Source organism: Arachis hypogaea, chromosome 19 (assembly GCF_003086295.3).
Source record: "Arachis hypogaea cultivar Tifrunner chromosome 19, arahy.Tifrunner.gnm2.J5K5, whole genome shotgun sequence".
NCBI lineage: Eukaryota > Viridiplantae > Streptophyta > Magnoliopsida > Fabales > Fabaceae > Arachis > Arachis hypogaea.
In genome coordinates this window covers 54171575-54184649 of record NC_092054.1, presented here as the reverse complement: position 1 = coordinate 54184649, position 13075 = coordinate 54171575, and the positions used below count along the sequence as shown (strand labels likewise).

Genomic DNA, 13075 nt, shown 5'->3' with positions numbered 1-13075 from the left:
GAATAACATCAAATAGAGGAACAGTTACCTCAACCTTTTTTGAATATCTCTACCATTTTTGGATCAGGTTCCAGCTGCTTCCTGGGCTTCCTCGCAAGTTGTGGAAATGGAATAGGAGTGGTGTCTTCTACAATGTCTGCGCCTTTTGATGCTTCCTCCTGTGGTTGAGCTTCTTCTTTTTCAGCTATGTCCTGTATGTCTTCTTCCTCTTCAACATCTTCTATTTCCACTACCTCTTCAGCTGAGGCGTGTTCTGGTGAGCTTGGCTCCTCCTGGTTCCTCTCCTGCAGTGTGGTTCCGGACCTTAGGGTGATGGCATTAATACCACCCTTGGGATTGGGTAATGGTTGAGAGGGAATTCCAATGGAGCTCAAAGGTTGATTATTGGAGTTATTCATTGAACCAATCTGTGAGACAAGAGCTTGCAAAGTAGCGTTCAGATCATTCAGAGTGGCATTAATGTTATTTTCTATGGTCTGCTGTCTCCGATCAATTGATTGTAGTAAGTCATCATTAGCAGAAGAAGAAGGATAGGTAATTTGAGAGGTCTGCTGTTGGGTATTCTGTGGTCCTTGGGATTGCCTCAGGTGAGGTGCTCTGTAAGGCTGGTACCGGTTCTGCTGCCTGTTGTTGTTGTTATTCCACCTCTGATTCCCCTGATTATCTCTGCCTCCTCTGTTGTTGTTGTTCTCCCTCCAATTCTGGTTAGAATTGTCCTGCCATCCATGGTTGTAATTGCCACTTTGATTGTACCCTTGGTTGGGGCAGTCATAGAAGTTATAAATGGCTGCCACGGTGTTGTCTTCCTGCTGGAGCTGCGGACATTCATCAGTATAATGGCTATAATCAGCACAGACTCCACAAACTCTCTGTGGGACTAACTGTTGGTTTTGCTGTGGTGGAGAAGGTTGAGCTTGCTGAACTTGTTGTTGATTCAATTGCATCTGCTTCAGCAAGTTGGTCATTTCACATATACTCTGAATTAAAGCAGTAGTCTCTCTGCTAGAGGATACTTCTGCAATAGCTTTTGCACGGCCTTGTTTCTGCCTGTGATTCCTAGTAGATTCAGCTAAGTCGTTGATCAATTGCCATGCCTCATCGGTGGTCTTGTACTTTTTCATAGACCCATTGCTAGCACTTTCCAATGTGGTATTGTCTTGGGGCCTCATGCCTTGTGTGACGTAACCGAGTAACACTATCTTGTCAATCATATGGTGGGGGCAAGCCTCCAGAAGATTATTGAAGCGCTCCCAGTACTCATAGAGAGTTTCAGAATCTTCCTGAACAATCATGGAAATATCTTTCCTCAGTTTATTAATAACTTCAGCTGGAAAGAACTTTTCCAAGAATTCTCTTCTCAGTGTATCCCAGTTGGATACAATTGCTGCTGGTTGAGTGTAGTACCACTCTCTTGTCTTCCCCTCAAGAGAAAACAGGAAAGTTTTCAACAAAATTGAAGTTTCATCTGCACCATCACGCCTGACAGTAGAACAGGCTGCTTGAAAATCTCTCAGGTGCTTGATAGGCTCTTGAGTAGGCAAGCCATGAAACTTGGGCATCAAATTGAGCAGTGCGGTCTTTATTTCAAAGTCTGTAGCCACCGCTGGGTGATGCGCTTGAAATGGTTGCATTGTAAAATCAGGGGCTCCAGCCTCCTGGATAGTAACTCTCCTAGCTGCTGCCATGTTACCTGCACGTAAAACAACCAAATCAGTAGAACGGGGGCTGGTTTCTTTTTCAAGTGACGTTTTAGATCCGCCCTCAGAGAGGACTAACTGACGCCGAGCTTGCCTTATTCGTGAAATAATTCTTTCAATCTCAGGATCGAATACTAGCAAGCTTGGGTCAGGAAGCGAACGCGTCATCCAACGAAAGAAACAAGCAGCTCATAGTAGTAAAATAAAATAAAATGCAAATAAATAAAATCCAATCAACAACTTTAGCACTCTATTGCAACTCCCCGGCAACGGCGCCAAAAATTGATGTGGGCGGAAATTGGCGAGTTAAGAATTGTTATAAGATATGCGTTGCGAGTATAGTTCTCAACCAACTAGAAATCCGCTTATCAATTTAAAAAAGGGTGTCACAAAAATTAAAATTAAAATACTGGGAGTATGAATCTCAGGTCCTCTCCCAACGAGTTGTAGGAAAGTGTGCTATTTTATTAATCGGATGGTTTTCAAAAAGATTTGAGTTGAATGACAGGAAATTAAATCAGAGAATTAATGTGATTTAAATAAAAGCCTTGACTGGGAGTAGATTAGTTGGAAGCCCTATTCTTATTGCATTACTCTCAAGATTAATTGATAATTGGGGGTTGTTCTGTTTAGTTATCCCTTACTAGGTAAGGGAAAGTCAAACAAGTTGAAATGCTGTTTCTATTCAAAAGTCCCAGTCCGCTTACTTGGAAGGACTGGCGTTAGTGATTAGAGGGCAATCCAATAATAAACCCAATTATAATTTCTCCTTTGAGCATTCCAACTCAAGGGTTCCTTTCAATCAACTCCCCATCAAGTTAGGGAACTACTCACTCATTGTGAATGTGTAACTCATAACATAGGAAAGGGAATTAAAGAAAGACATGATAAATAAAACTCAAAAGAATCAATTAAAAATAAAAATAACTCTTGTATTAATAAATTCTAAAATAATCCAATAGTAGAATTAAGTAAATTAAAGGACACGGAAGAGTAAAGCCAAGTAAAGAAAACGAACTAGAATGACGAAGTCTTGATGAGGTAATAACTCTTCTCAAAATTCCAATGCAAAAAGCAATAGAAAATAAGAATCCTAAAAACTATGAATGTGTAGAGAGAAAAAAAACCTAGAGGAGAGGAAAACTAGATCTAAAAACTAAAACTATGCGGAATGAATGTTGTTCTTGGTTTCTGCATGTTCCCTGGCTCTAGTCTGCTTTTCTGGGCCAAAAACTGGGTCAAAATAGGGCCCGAAATCGCCCCCAGCGATTCTGCAGATTATGCAGATCGCGCACATTATGCGATCGCGTCACTCATGCGGACGCGTCATTCGGCATTTTGCTTCTCCACGCGGACACGTCGTCCACGCCTTTGCGTCACTTATGCTATTCCAATCCGCGCGGTCGCGTGAGCCATGTGGCCGCGTCACTTCTCGCTGGTCATCTCCTTAATTTCTTGTGTTCCTTCCATTTTTGCAAGCTTCCTTTCTAATCTCTAACTCATTCGTGCCCTATAAAGCCTGAAACACTTAACACACAGATCACGGCATCGCATGGAATAAAGGAGAATTAAAATACATAATTAAAAGTCTCTAGGAAGCAAGTTTTCAATCATGTAATAAATTTAGGAAAGAAATATAAATGCATGCTAATCATATGAATAAGTGGGTAAATATCATGATAAAATCACACAATTAAACACAATATAAACCATAAAATAGTGGTTTATCAACCACTCTAGCACAACTTTCGGTCGTGCACCCTTTTGACGTCGAATTCTAGGGCATGCGGCCGCGTGGGTCACACGGTCGCGTGGGAGGCCAATGTTCCCATGTGACGCAGACACGTCGGCGACGCGGTCGCGTGGGGCAATTTGTGCCATTGGCACGCCTCCAGCCACGCTCCTGCGTGACTCTCTGTTTGTTTTTATTTTCTCCCATCTCCTTGCGACGCGGATGCATCAATGATGCGGTCGCGTCGCGTAACCCTTTTTTTTTAAATAAAAGTATGTAAATGCAAATGCACGAAATGTACTAATAAAGAGAAGAGTTATTAAATAGAAAAACTAAAAATAAAGAAAAGAACGATCATACCATGGTGGGTTGTCTCCCACCTAACACTTTGCTTTAACGTCCATAAGTTGGACGCTCCATTAGCTCACTCTTCGGCTATGTGAGGATCTTCCAAGAGGAAGATCTCGAGCTCCTTGTTTTTCTGCATCCGCTCTCCATGGTACAGCTTTAAACGATGTCCATTAACTTTGATAAGTTCAGAGCTGGAAGGATGGCTTAGGTGATAAACTCCGTACGGTTCGGCCTTCTCTACTCTGTATAGACCATCCCATCTTGAGCTCAACTTGCCTGGCATGAGCCTCAGTCGAGATTTGTAAAGGAGGACTAAGTCTCCAAGTTGAAACTCTTTTCTCTTAATGTGCTGATCATGTACAGCCTTCATCTTCTCCTTGTATAGTCTTGAATTCTCATAAACTTCTAGGTAAAGGCTTTCCAATTCTTGCAGTTACAATTTCCTTTCAGCTCCGGCTTCCTCAATTCCCATGTTGCACTCCTTTACTGCCCAAAAGGCTTTGTGCTCGACTTCAACAGGGAGATGACAAGCCTTTCCATAGACTAAGCGGAAAGGACTCATCCCAATGGGTGTCTTGTATGCGGTTCTGTACGCCCAAAGTGCATCTTGTAGCCTGGTGCTCCAATCTCTTCTATGAGGTTTGACTATCTTCTGCAAGATATGCTTTATCTCTCTGTTTGGCAACAATGGGAAAGCACTGTCATTGTCCTCTGAGAATGTCCCCACACTTGGACCTTGTCCTGTGTGCTTCTCTTCTAACTCCTTCTGGTGAACTTCAGCCACGGTTTCATCTATAATGTCACACTGGAAGATAGAATGATCTTCTGAAGGGTGCTTCATAACTCCATTCAAATTGAAACTTACTAATCGGCCATCTATTTCAAAAGAGTATGTTCCTGAAAAAGCATCCAATTTGAACTTAGATGTCTTCAGGAATGGTCTTCCAAGTAGGATTGATGATGGCTTCTCTGAGTCATTTTGGGGCATCTCCAGAATTTAAAAATCAGTAGGGAATGTGAGTCCTTTAATGCCCACTAATACATCTTCAGCAACTCCAACCACTGTAATAATGCTCTTATCTGCTAACACAAAACGAGCTGCCAACCTTTTTAAGGGAGGGAGCCTCAAAATATCATATATAGACAAAGGCATTATACTCACACATGCTCCTAAATAACACATGCAGGTCTCTTAGCTTTCTCATTCCACTTGAATATGGTTTACTTGAGACAGATGGTCAGCTTAGAGCTCTTTGTGGTATTAAGAGTAAGAGGAAGATGGTCAGTGGTAAGAGTTGTCATGCAAAGTTAAATATGGTTGCATGCTCCAAATTGAAGCACAAGGGTTGGTGTAAAGCTCAATTGAATGGGTCTGAAAAGTTGTTTGGTCGCTTCAGTAAGAATTCTAAGACTGAACCACCCGGATGGAATCATGTTAATCAGCTAGAAGACGGGTGCAAAAGCAAGATTTGGGACCCCAGAATTCATTCTGGCAATCAACACTATTGGGGCCTTGTCACTTGTTTTAACTTACTTGAAGGCTTTCTGTGCCTAGTTTGGGATCCCGGAGGATATTGGAATCACAAACATTGGTGGAGATTCCTGGATGAGTTCAAGCATAAGCCACCATAACAGGAAGCTCATCAAATGTCCAACTTAAGGACTTTAACTAAAAGTGCTAGGTGGGAGACAACCCACCATGGTATGATCGTTCCATTTTCATTTTTATTTAGTTTTATTTGTTTTTGAGCTTTATTTTATTTTATTGTATTGAACCTGGAATTTTGCATAACATTCATATTAGCATTGCATTCTGCATACTGCATTATTAAAAAAAAAAAGCACGCACGCGACGCGGCAGCGTCACTGACGCGTCCGTGTCGCCAGTGCATTGGGAAAAAAAATCGAACAGAGAGTCACGCGATACCGTGGCTGGAGGCGTGCCTTTGGCGCAAATTGATCCACGCGACCGCGTCGCTAACGCGTCTGCGTCATGTGGGAACTTTGGCCTCCCATGCGTCCGCGTCACCCACGCGGCCGCGTGACATGAAAATCGACGTGAAAAGGGTGCATAGCCGAAAGTTATGCTGGAGTGGTGCTGGACTGGTGCTGAACGCCCAGTCTTACCACGCGGACGCATGGCTCACGCGTCCGCGTCACATCCCTGTCTTAACGACTCACGCGATCGCGTCGACTGCGACCGCGTCACTCTGATATTTGGCAATAATGCATTTTGAACAGAGAGTTGTGCGAGCGCGAGGCTGCCCTCGCGCCAGTAGCACAAAATGCGTCACGCGTCCGCGTGACCGACGCGACCGCGTGGATTAATTTAAGCGCAAGTCGCGCGAACGCGTCCGCCACGCGTCCGCGTCGCTCGTGTCACACAGCTCATCCAACTTTGCCAAAAATATCTTATCTTTTTCCTTCCCAAATCCTAATTTTTCTTCTATATTTCCTTCTTTCTTTTTTTTCTTTCTTACTTTATCTTTTTAACTTCTCATCCTTTTTTTTTCACTTTCATTTTATTTCATTTTATTTATTTGCATACTTTCATTCATTGCATATTTTTATTTTTCTTTTCTAAATTTATTATTTTACCATTAGTGTTCAAATGTTCTTATTCAACTGTTACATCTTTTCTGGTATTTTCTTGGTGCTTAGTGACTTGTTTAATTCTGATTGAGTAATCTGTATTACTTTTTCATTGACATGAATTTATATTATCTCTTCTTCCCCACTCTCTCCCCCATTGTTGCAAATTTTGCACCATTGGTATGCCATGTGCTTCTATTGTTTTCTCACGTACATGTTGAAGCTTCCATGTAAATGAGACCCTTTTCATTTGGCATTAACCCACTCATACTTCATTTATTTTCTTATCTCTATTTCTGGGTTACTTTTCTTCCCTTTTTCTTTCAGGATGGCCACCCGGAAGGGAACCGGAAGACGTTTACATGGGGAAACAAGACAAGTCCATCTGCATAATCTTTGGAGAAAAGCGCCAGTTGGAACAACCCGTCCACCTGCACATCTCAGCATGCACCGAGGACGGTGCAATCTTTAAGTGTGGGGAGGTCGATACCGAACTCCATGGGTTAGTTACTCTTTTATCTCAACACCAATGGTTTATTTTCCTTGTTCATTATTTCATTTGCATGGTTAATTGCATGTTTATTTGATTTTGTGCATTTAGTTACTACTTGGTTGAAGTAATATTTTCTTTTTCAAAAAATTTTTATTGTATTTCACTAATTTAAATTAAAAACTTTTCTATTAAAACTTGTTTGAAGTTGTATTTGGAACATGGTTTTTGAGCCAAAGAACACACAACCTGTGAGATTTTGAGCTTATTTACATGGTTACATTATTTAACCATAAATTTTTATTCTTGTGTGTTTTCTTCTTTATGATTGCAATCTTTGCTTTGTTCTATTCTATATGTCCATTATTTAGTGTATTTACATGCTTGCATATGATTGAGGCCATTATTTGTTATTAGCTCACTTATCCCAAATAAGCCTACCTTTTACATCACCCTTGTTAGCCACTTTCAACTTTTAACCCCCTTCTGTTTCATAACCACATTACTAGCCTTAAGCAGAAAAACAAAATAAAAATCCCAAGTTAAATCCTTAGTTAGCTTAAGATAGATATTGTGTATAATTTAAGTGTGGGAAATTTTATGGGAACATGGGATGATATGAAAAAGTAGGGAATTAAATTGAATAAGTTATTTGAAAATTTGGGAAGCATGCTCATATGAAATCAAAATAATTAAATTACCATGTGCATTGAAAAAAAAAATATATTAAGTAATTAAATAAGGGGATACAAAAAAAAAGGGAGAAGAAAAGAAAAGAGAAGAAAAATAATATTACCCCAAATACAAAATAAAAAGAATTAATGCACATGGGACAAAATTCAAAAATAAGTTTGATACTTGAGCATGAAATACAAAAGTGGAAAAAAATTTGGGTAGCTAGGTAAAGTATTTTAATTTATATAAAGTATGTATATGTTAGGTGAGATCTTAGACTAATCAAGGATTCACTTTATAAAGCTCACTTGGCCATACATATATCCTTACCTTTACCTCAGCCTCATTACAACCCTAAAAAGACCTCATGATGTTTGCATTGATATCTAAATATTTGTTGATTGGTTAGATGAAGAACAAAGTTTTAGAAAGCATGACTAGAGAAGAGTAGAGTGATTGACCCTAGACACTTGAGAGTTAGAGTGATATACACTACCAGTAAGGGTTCAATGCTTAATTCTATGTTCCCTGCTTTCATGAGCTATCTTCTTACAAGTTTACCTGTCTTTTATTATATAATTTGAATTAGTGGAATTTAATTCATATTTGTCTCGGAGAACTTATTTACTTTTAACCAAGTAGGTAGGAACATCTTAGCATGTAGTTGCATTCATATAGATAGGTTGCATTTCATACTTTCTACCATTCATCTTCACTTTCTTATAGCTTCTCTTGAGCTTAGCATGAGGACATGCTAATGTTTAAGTGTGGAGAGATTGATAAACCACTATTTTATGGTTTATCTTATGCTTAATTGAGTGGTTTTTATCAACTCTTTACCCATTTATTCATACTAATCGCATGCTTTATGTTTTTCTTCCTGATTTTGTGCTATGATTGAAAACATGCTTCTTTGGCCTTTATATTGCTAATATTAATCCTCTCTTATCACCATTAGATGCCTTGATATGTGTGTTAAGTGTTTTCAGGGCAGGAATGGCTTAGAGGATGGAAAGAAAGCATGCAAAAGTGGAAGGAATACAAGAAACTGAAGAAACTGCTAAAGCTGTCCAGCCTGACCTCTCTGCACTCAAACAGTCATAACTTGAGCTACAGAGGTCCAAATGATGCGCTTCCAGTTGCGTTGGAAAGCTAACATCCGGGGCTTCGATTTGGTATATAATATGCTATAGTTGCCCTGAAACTAGGCAACGCGAACGCATGCTCCACGCGACCGCGTCGCAGTGACAAAAAATCAGCGTGTTTGAATTCGCAATCAGCGAATTCTGGGCTGTTTCTGACCCAGTTTGTGGCCCAGAAAACACAGATTAGAGGCTATAAAGTGGGAGAATCCATTCATTCATGATCACACGCTCTCATAATTCACTTCTCATGATTTAGATGTAGTTTTGAGGGAGAGGTTCTCTCCTCTCTCTCTTAGGATTTAGAATTAGGATTTCTTTTGCTTTCAGGATTATCTCTTTTTATCAGGTTCAATATTCCTTTTTATTATTTTCTCAATTTTATTTATGAATTCTTCTATGTTACAGATTACTCTTTCGAATTAATGTTATTTGAGGTATTTCAGTTTACAATTGCTCTCTTTTATTTATGTTATTGTTATTCCCAATCTGAAGACATTTTTATTCCAGTAGATTTATTTTTCTCCTTTTGGTCTTGGTTAAGAAATCAGTAACTCAGGAGTTATCAAACTCAACATGACTGATAATCGTTATCTTTGCTAATTGAATTGAACTTCAATAATCCCAATCTATCCTTAGGGATTTACTAGGATTTGAGGATCTAACTAATTAGTCACTTGACCTTCCCTTGCTCTAGTAAAGGTTAACTAAGTGGAATTAAGATTCAATTTTCATCATCATTGATAAGGATAACTAGGATAGGATTTCTAATTTCTCATACCTTGCAAAAATTGTGTTTTACAGTCATTTATTTATTTTACAGTCTTTTACTTATTTTAATTGATATTTAAATTACTTGCCCCCTACCTTCAAAATCCCAATTTACAATCTTCATAACCAGTAATAAGAACATACTTCCTTGCAGTTCCTTGAGAAGACGACTCGAGGTTTAAATACTTCGGTTATCAATTTATTTAGTGGTTTGTTACTTGTGACAACCAAAACGTTTGTACGAAGGGATTTCTGTTGGTTTAGAAACTATACCTACAACGCAACTGTTTTTATAAAATTCTTTACTGGCAAAAATTCTAACGTCAAAAAAAATTAATTTTAGACATACGCATCGAAATGGTTTATAATGTGTTTAATTGTGTGGTTTTATCATGATCTTTACCCACTTATTCATATGATTAGCATGCATTTATATTTTCTTCCTAAAATTATTACATGATTGAAAACTTGCTTCCTAGAGACTTTTAATTATGTATTTTAATTCTCCTTTATTCCATTCGATGCCGTGATCTGTGTGTTAAGTGTTTCAGGCTTTATAAGGCATGAATGAGTTGGAGATTGGAAAGGAAGCTTGCAAAAATGGAAGGAACACAAGAAATTAAGGAGATGACCAGCGAGAAGTGACGCGGCCGCATGGCTCACGCGACCGCGCGGAAGAGAGGAAATCGCAGTGACGCGGCCGCATGGCTCACGTGACCGTGCGGATTGGAATAGCACAAGTGACGCGGAGGCGTGGACGACGCAACCGCGTGGCAAAGTAAAACGCCGCATGACGTGTCCGCATGAATGACGCGATCACGTGACATGCGCGATCTGCATAATCTGAGGAATTCGCTGGGGGCGATTTTGGGCCCTGTTTTGACCCAGTTTTCGGCCCGAAAAATCATACTAGAGCCAGAGGACATGCAGAAACCAAAAACAACATTCATTCTACACAGTTTTAGTTTTTAGATCTTGTTTTACTCCTCCTCTAGGTTTTCTCTCTACACATTCATAGTTCTTAGGATTTTTATTTTCTATTGTTCTTTGCATTGGGATATAGAGAAGAGTTAAGAACTATACTTGCAACACATATTTACAACAATTCTTGACTCGCCAATTTCTGCCACGTCAATTTTTGGCGCCGTTGCCAGGGGGTTGCAATAGAGTGCTAAAGTTATTAATTGGATTTTATTTATTTTCATTTTATTCTATCTTGCTACCATGAGCTGCTTGTTTCTTTCGTTAGATGACGCGTTCACTTCCTGATCCAAGCTTGCTATTATTCGATCCTGAAATTGAAAGAACTATTTCACGAATAAGGTAAGCTCGGCGTCGGTTAGTCCTCTCTGAGGGCAGATCTGAAACGTCACTTAAGAAAGAAACCAGCACCCGTTCTACTGATTTGGCTGATTTACGTGCAGGTAACATGGCAGCAGCTAGGAGAGTTACTTTCCAAAAGGCTGGAGCCCCTGATTTTACAATGCAACCATTTCAAGCGCATCATCCAGCGGTGGCTACAGACTTTGAAATAAAGACCGCACTGCTCAATTTGATGCCCAAGTTTCATGGCTTGCCTGCTCAAGAGCCTATCAAGCACCTGAGAGATTTTCAAGCAGCCTGTTCTACTGTCAAGCGTGATGGTGCAGATGAAACTTCAATTTTGCTGAAAGATTTTTCGTTTTCTCTTGAGGGGAAGGCAAGAGAGTGGTACTACACTCAACCTGCAGTAACTGTATCCAACTGGGATACACTGAGAAGAGAATTCTTTGAAAAATTCTTTCCAGCTGAAGTTATTGATAAACTGAAAAAAGACATTTCCATGATTGTTCAGGATGAATCTGAGACTCTCTATGAATACTAGGAGCGCTTCAATAATCTTCTGGAAGCATGCCCCTACCATATGATTGACAAGATAGTATTACTCGGTTACGTCACACAAGGCATGAGGCCCAAGATAAGACCACATTGGAAAGTGCTAGCAATGGGTCTATGAAAAAGTACAAGACCACTGATGAGGCATGGCAATTGATCAGTGACTTAGCTGAATCTACTCGGAATCATAGGCAGAAACAAGGCCGTTCAAAAGCCGTTGCAGAAGTATCCTCTAGCAGACAGACTGCTACTCTGACTCAGAGTATCTATGAAATGACCAACTTGCTGAAGCAGATGCATTTGAATCAACAACAAGTTCAGCAAGCTCAACCTTCTCCGCCACAGCAAAACCAACAGTTAGTCCCACAGAGAGTTTGCGGAATCTGTGCTGATTATAGCCACTATACTGATGAGTATCCGCAGCTCCAGCAGGAAGACAACACCGTAGTAGCCACTCATAACTTCTATGACCGCCCCAACCAAGGGTACAATCAAGGTGGCAACTACAACCATGGATGGCAGGACAATTCTAACCAGAATTGGAGGCACAACAACAACAGAGGAGGCAGAGACAATCAGGGAAATTAGAGATGGAATAATAACAACAACAGGCAGTAGAACCAGAACCAGCCGTACAGAGCGCCTCACCTGAGACAGTCCCAAGGACCCCAGAATACCCAACAGCAGACCTCTCAGATTACTTATCCTTCCGCATCTTCTAATGATGATTTACTATAATCCATTGATTGGAGACAACAGACAATGGAAAATAACATTAATGCCACTCTAAATGGTCTAAACGCAACTTTGCAAGCTCTTGTCTCACAGATTGGATTAATGAATAACTCCAATAGCCAGCCTTTGAGCTCCAATGGAATCCCCTCTCAACCATTACCCAATCTCAAGGGTGGCATCAATGCCATCACCCTGAGGTCTGGTACCACACTACAGGAGAGGAATCAAGAGGAGCCAAGCCTACCAGAACACGCCTCAGCTGAAGAGGTAGTGGAAATAGAAGATGCTGAAGAGGAAGAGGACATACAGGACATAGCTGAAAAAGAAGAAGTTCAACCACAGGAGGAAGCACCACAGGGCGCAGATATTACAGAAGACACCACTCCTATTTCATTTCCACAACTTGCAAGGAAGCCCAGGAAGCAGCTGGAACCTGATCCCAAAATGGTAGAGATATTCAAAAAGGTTGAGGTAACTGTTCCTCTTTTTGATGTTATTCAACAGCTATCTAAAGATGCAAAGTTTCTAAAAGATTTATCTATACATAAAGACAAAATTAATGAATTAGAAACTATTCCTTTAGGTAGTTCCATATCTGCTTTAATGGGAGGTTTACCTGAAAAGTGTAGTGACCCAAGCCCTTGTATAGTTAATTATACTATTGGTGGTGTGATAATTTTTGACTGCATGTGTGTTTTAGGAGCATGTGTGAGTATAATGCCTTTGTCTATATATGATATTTTGAGGCTACCTCCCTTAAAAAGGTCGGCAGCTCGTTTTGTGTTAGCAGATAAGAGCATTATTACAGTGGTTGGAGTTGCTGAAGATGTATTAGTGGGCATTAAAGGACTCATATTCCCCACTGATTTTTATATTCTGGAGATGCCCCAAAATGACTCAGAGAAGCCATCATCAATCCTACTTGGAAGACCATTCCTAAAGACATCTAAGTTCAAATTGGATGCTTTTTCAGGAACATACTCTTTTGAAATAAATGGCCGATTAGTAAGTTTCA

General features: G+C 40.0%; 1 non-coding gene across 1 annotated transcript; it reads left to right on the top strand.

Annotated features, from left to right (window-relative positions):
- The first annotated feature begins 1205 nt into the window (after positions 1-1205).
- Positions 1206-1313, top strand: LOC112780525 (small nucleolar RNA R71). Its single transcript, XR_003191356.1, has one exon. It is a non-coding gene; the product is annotated as a small nucleolar RNA R71 (small nucleolar RNA).
- Positions 1314-13075: the final 11762 nt, after the last annotated feature.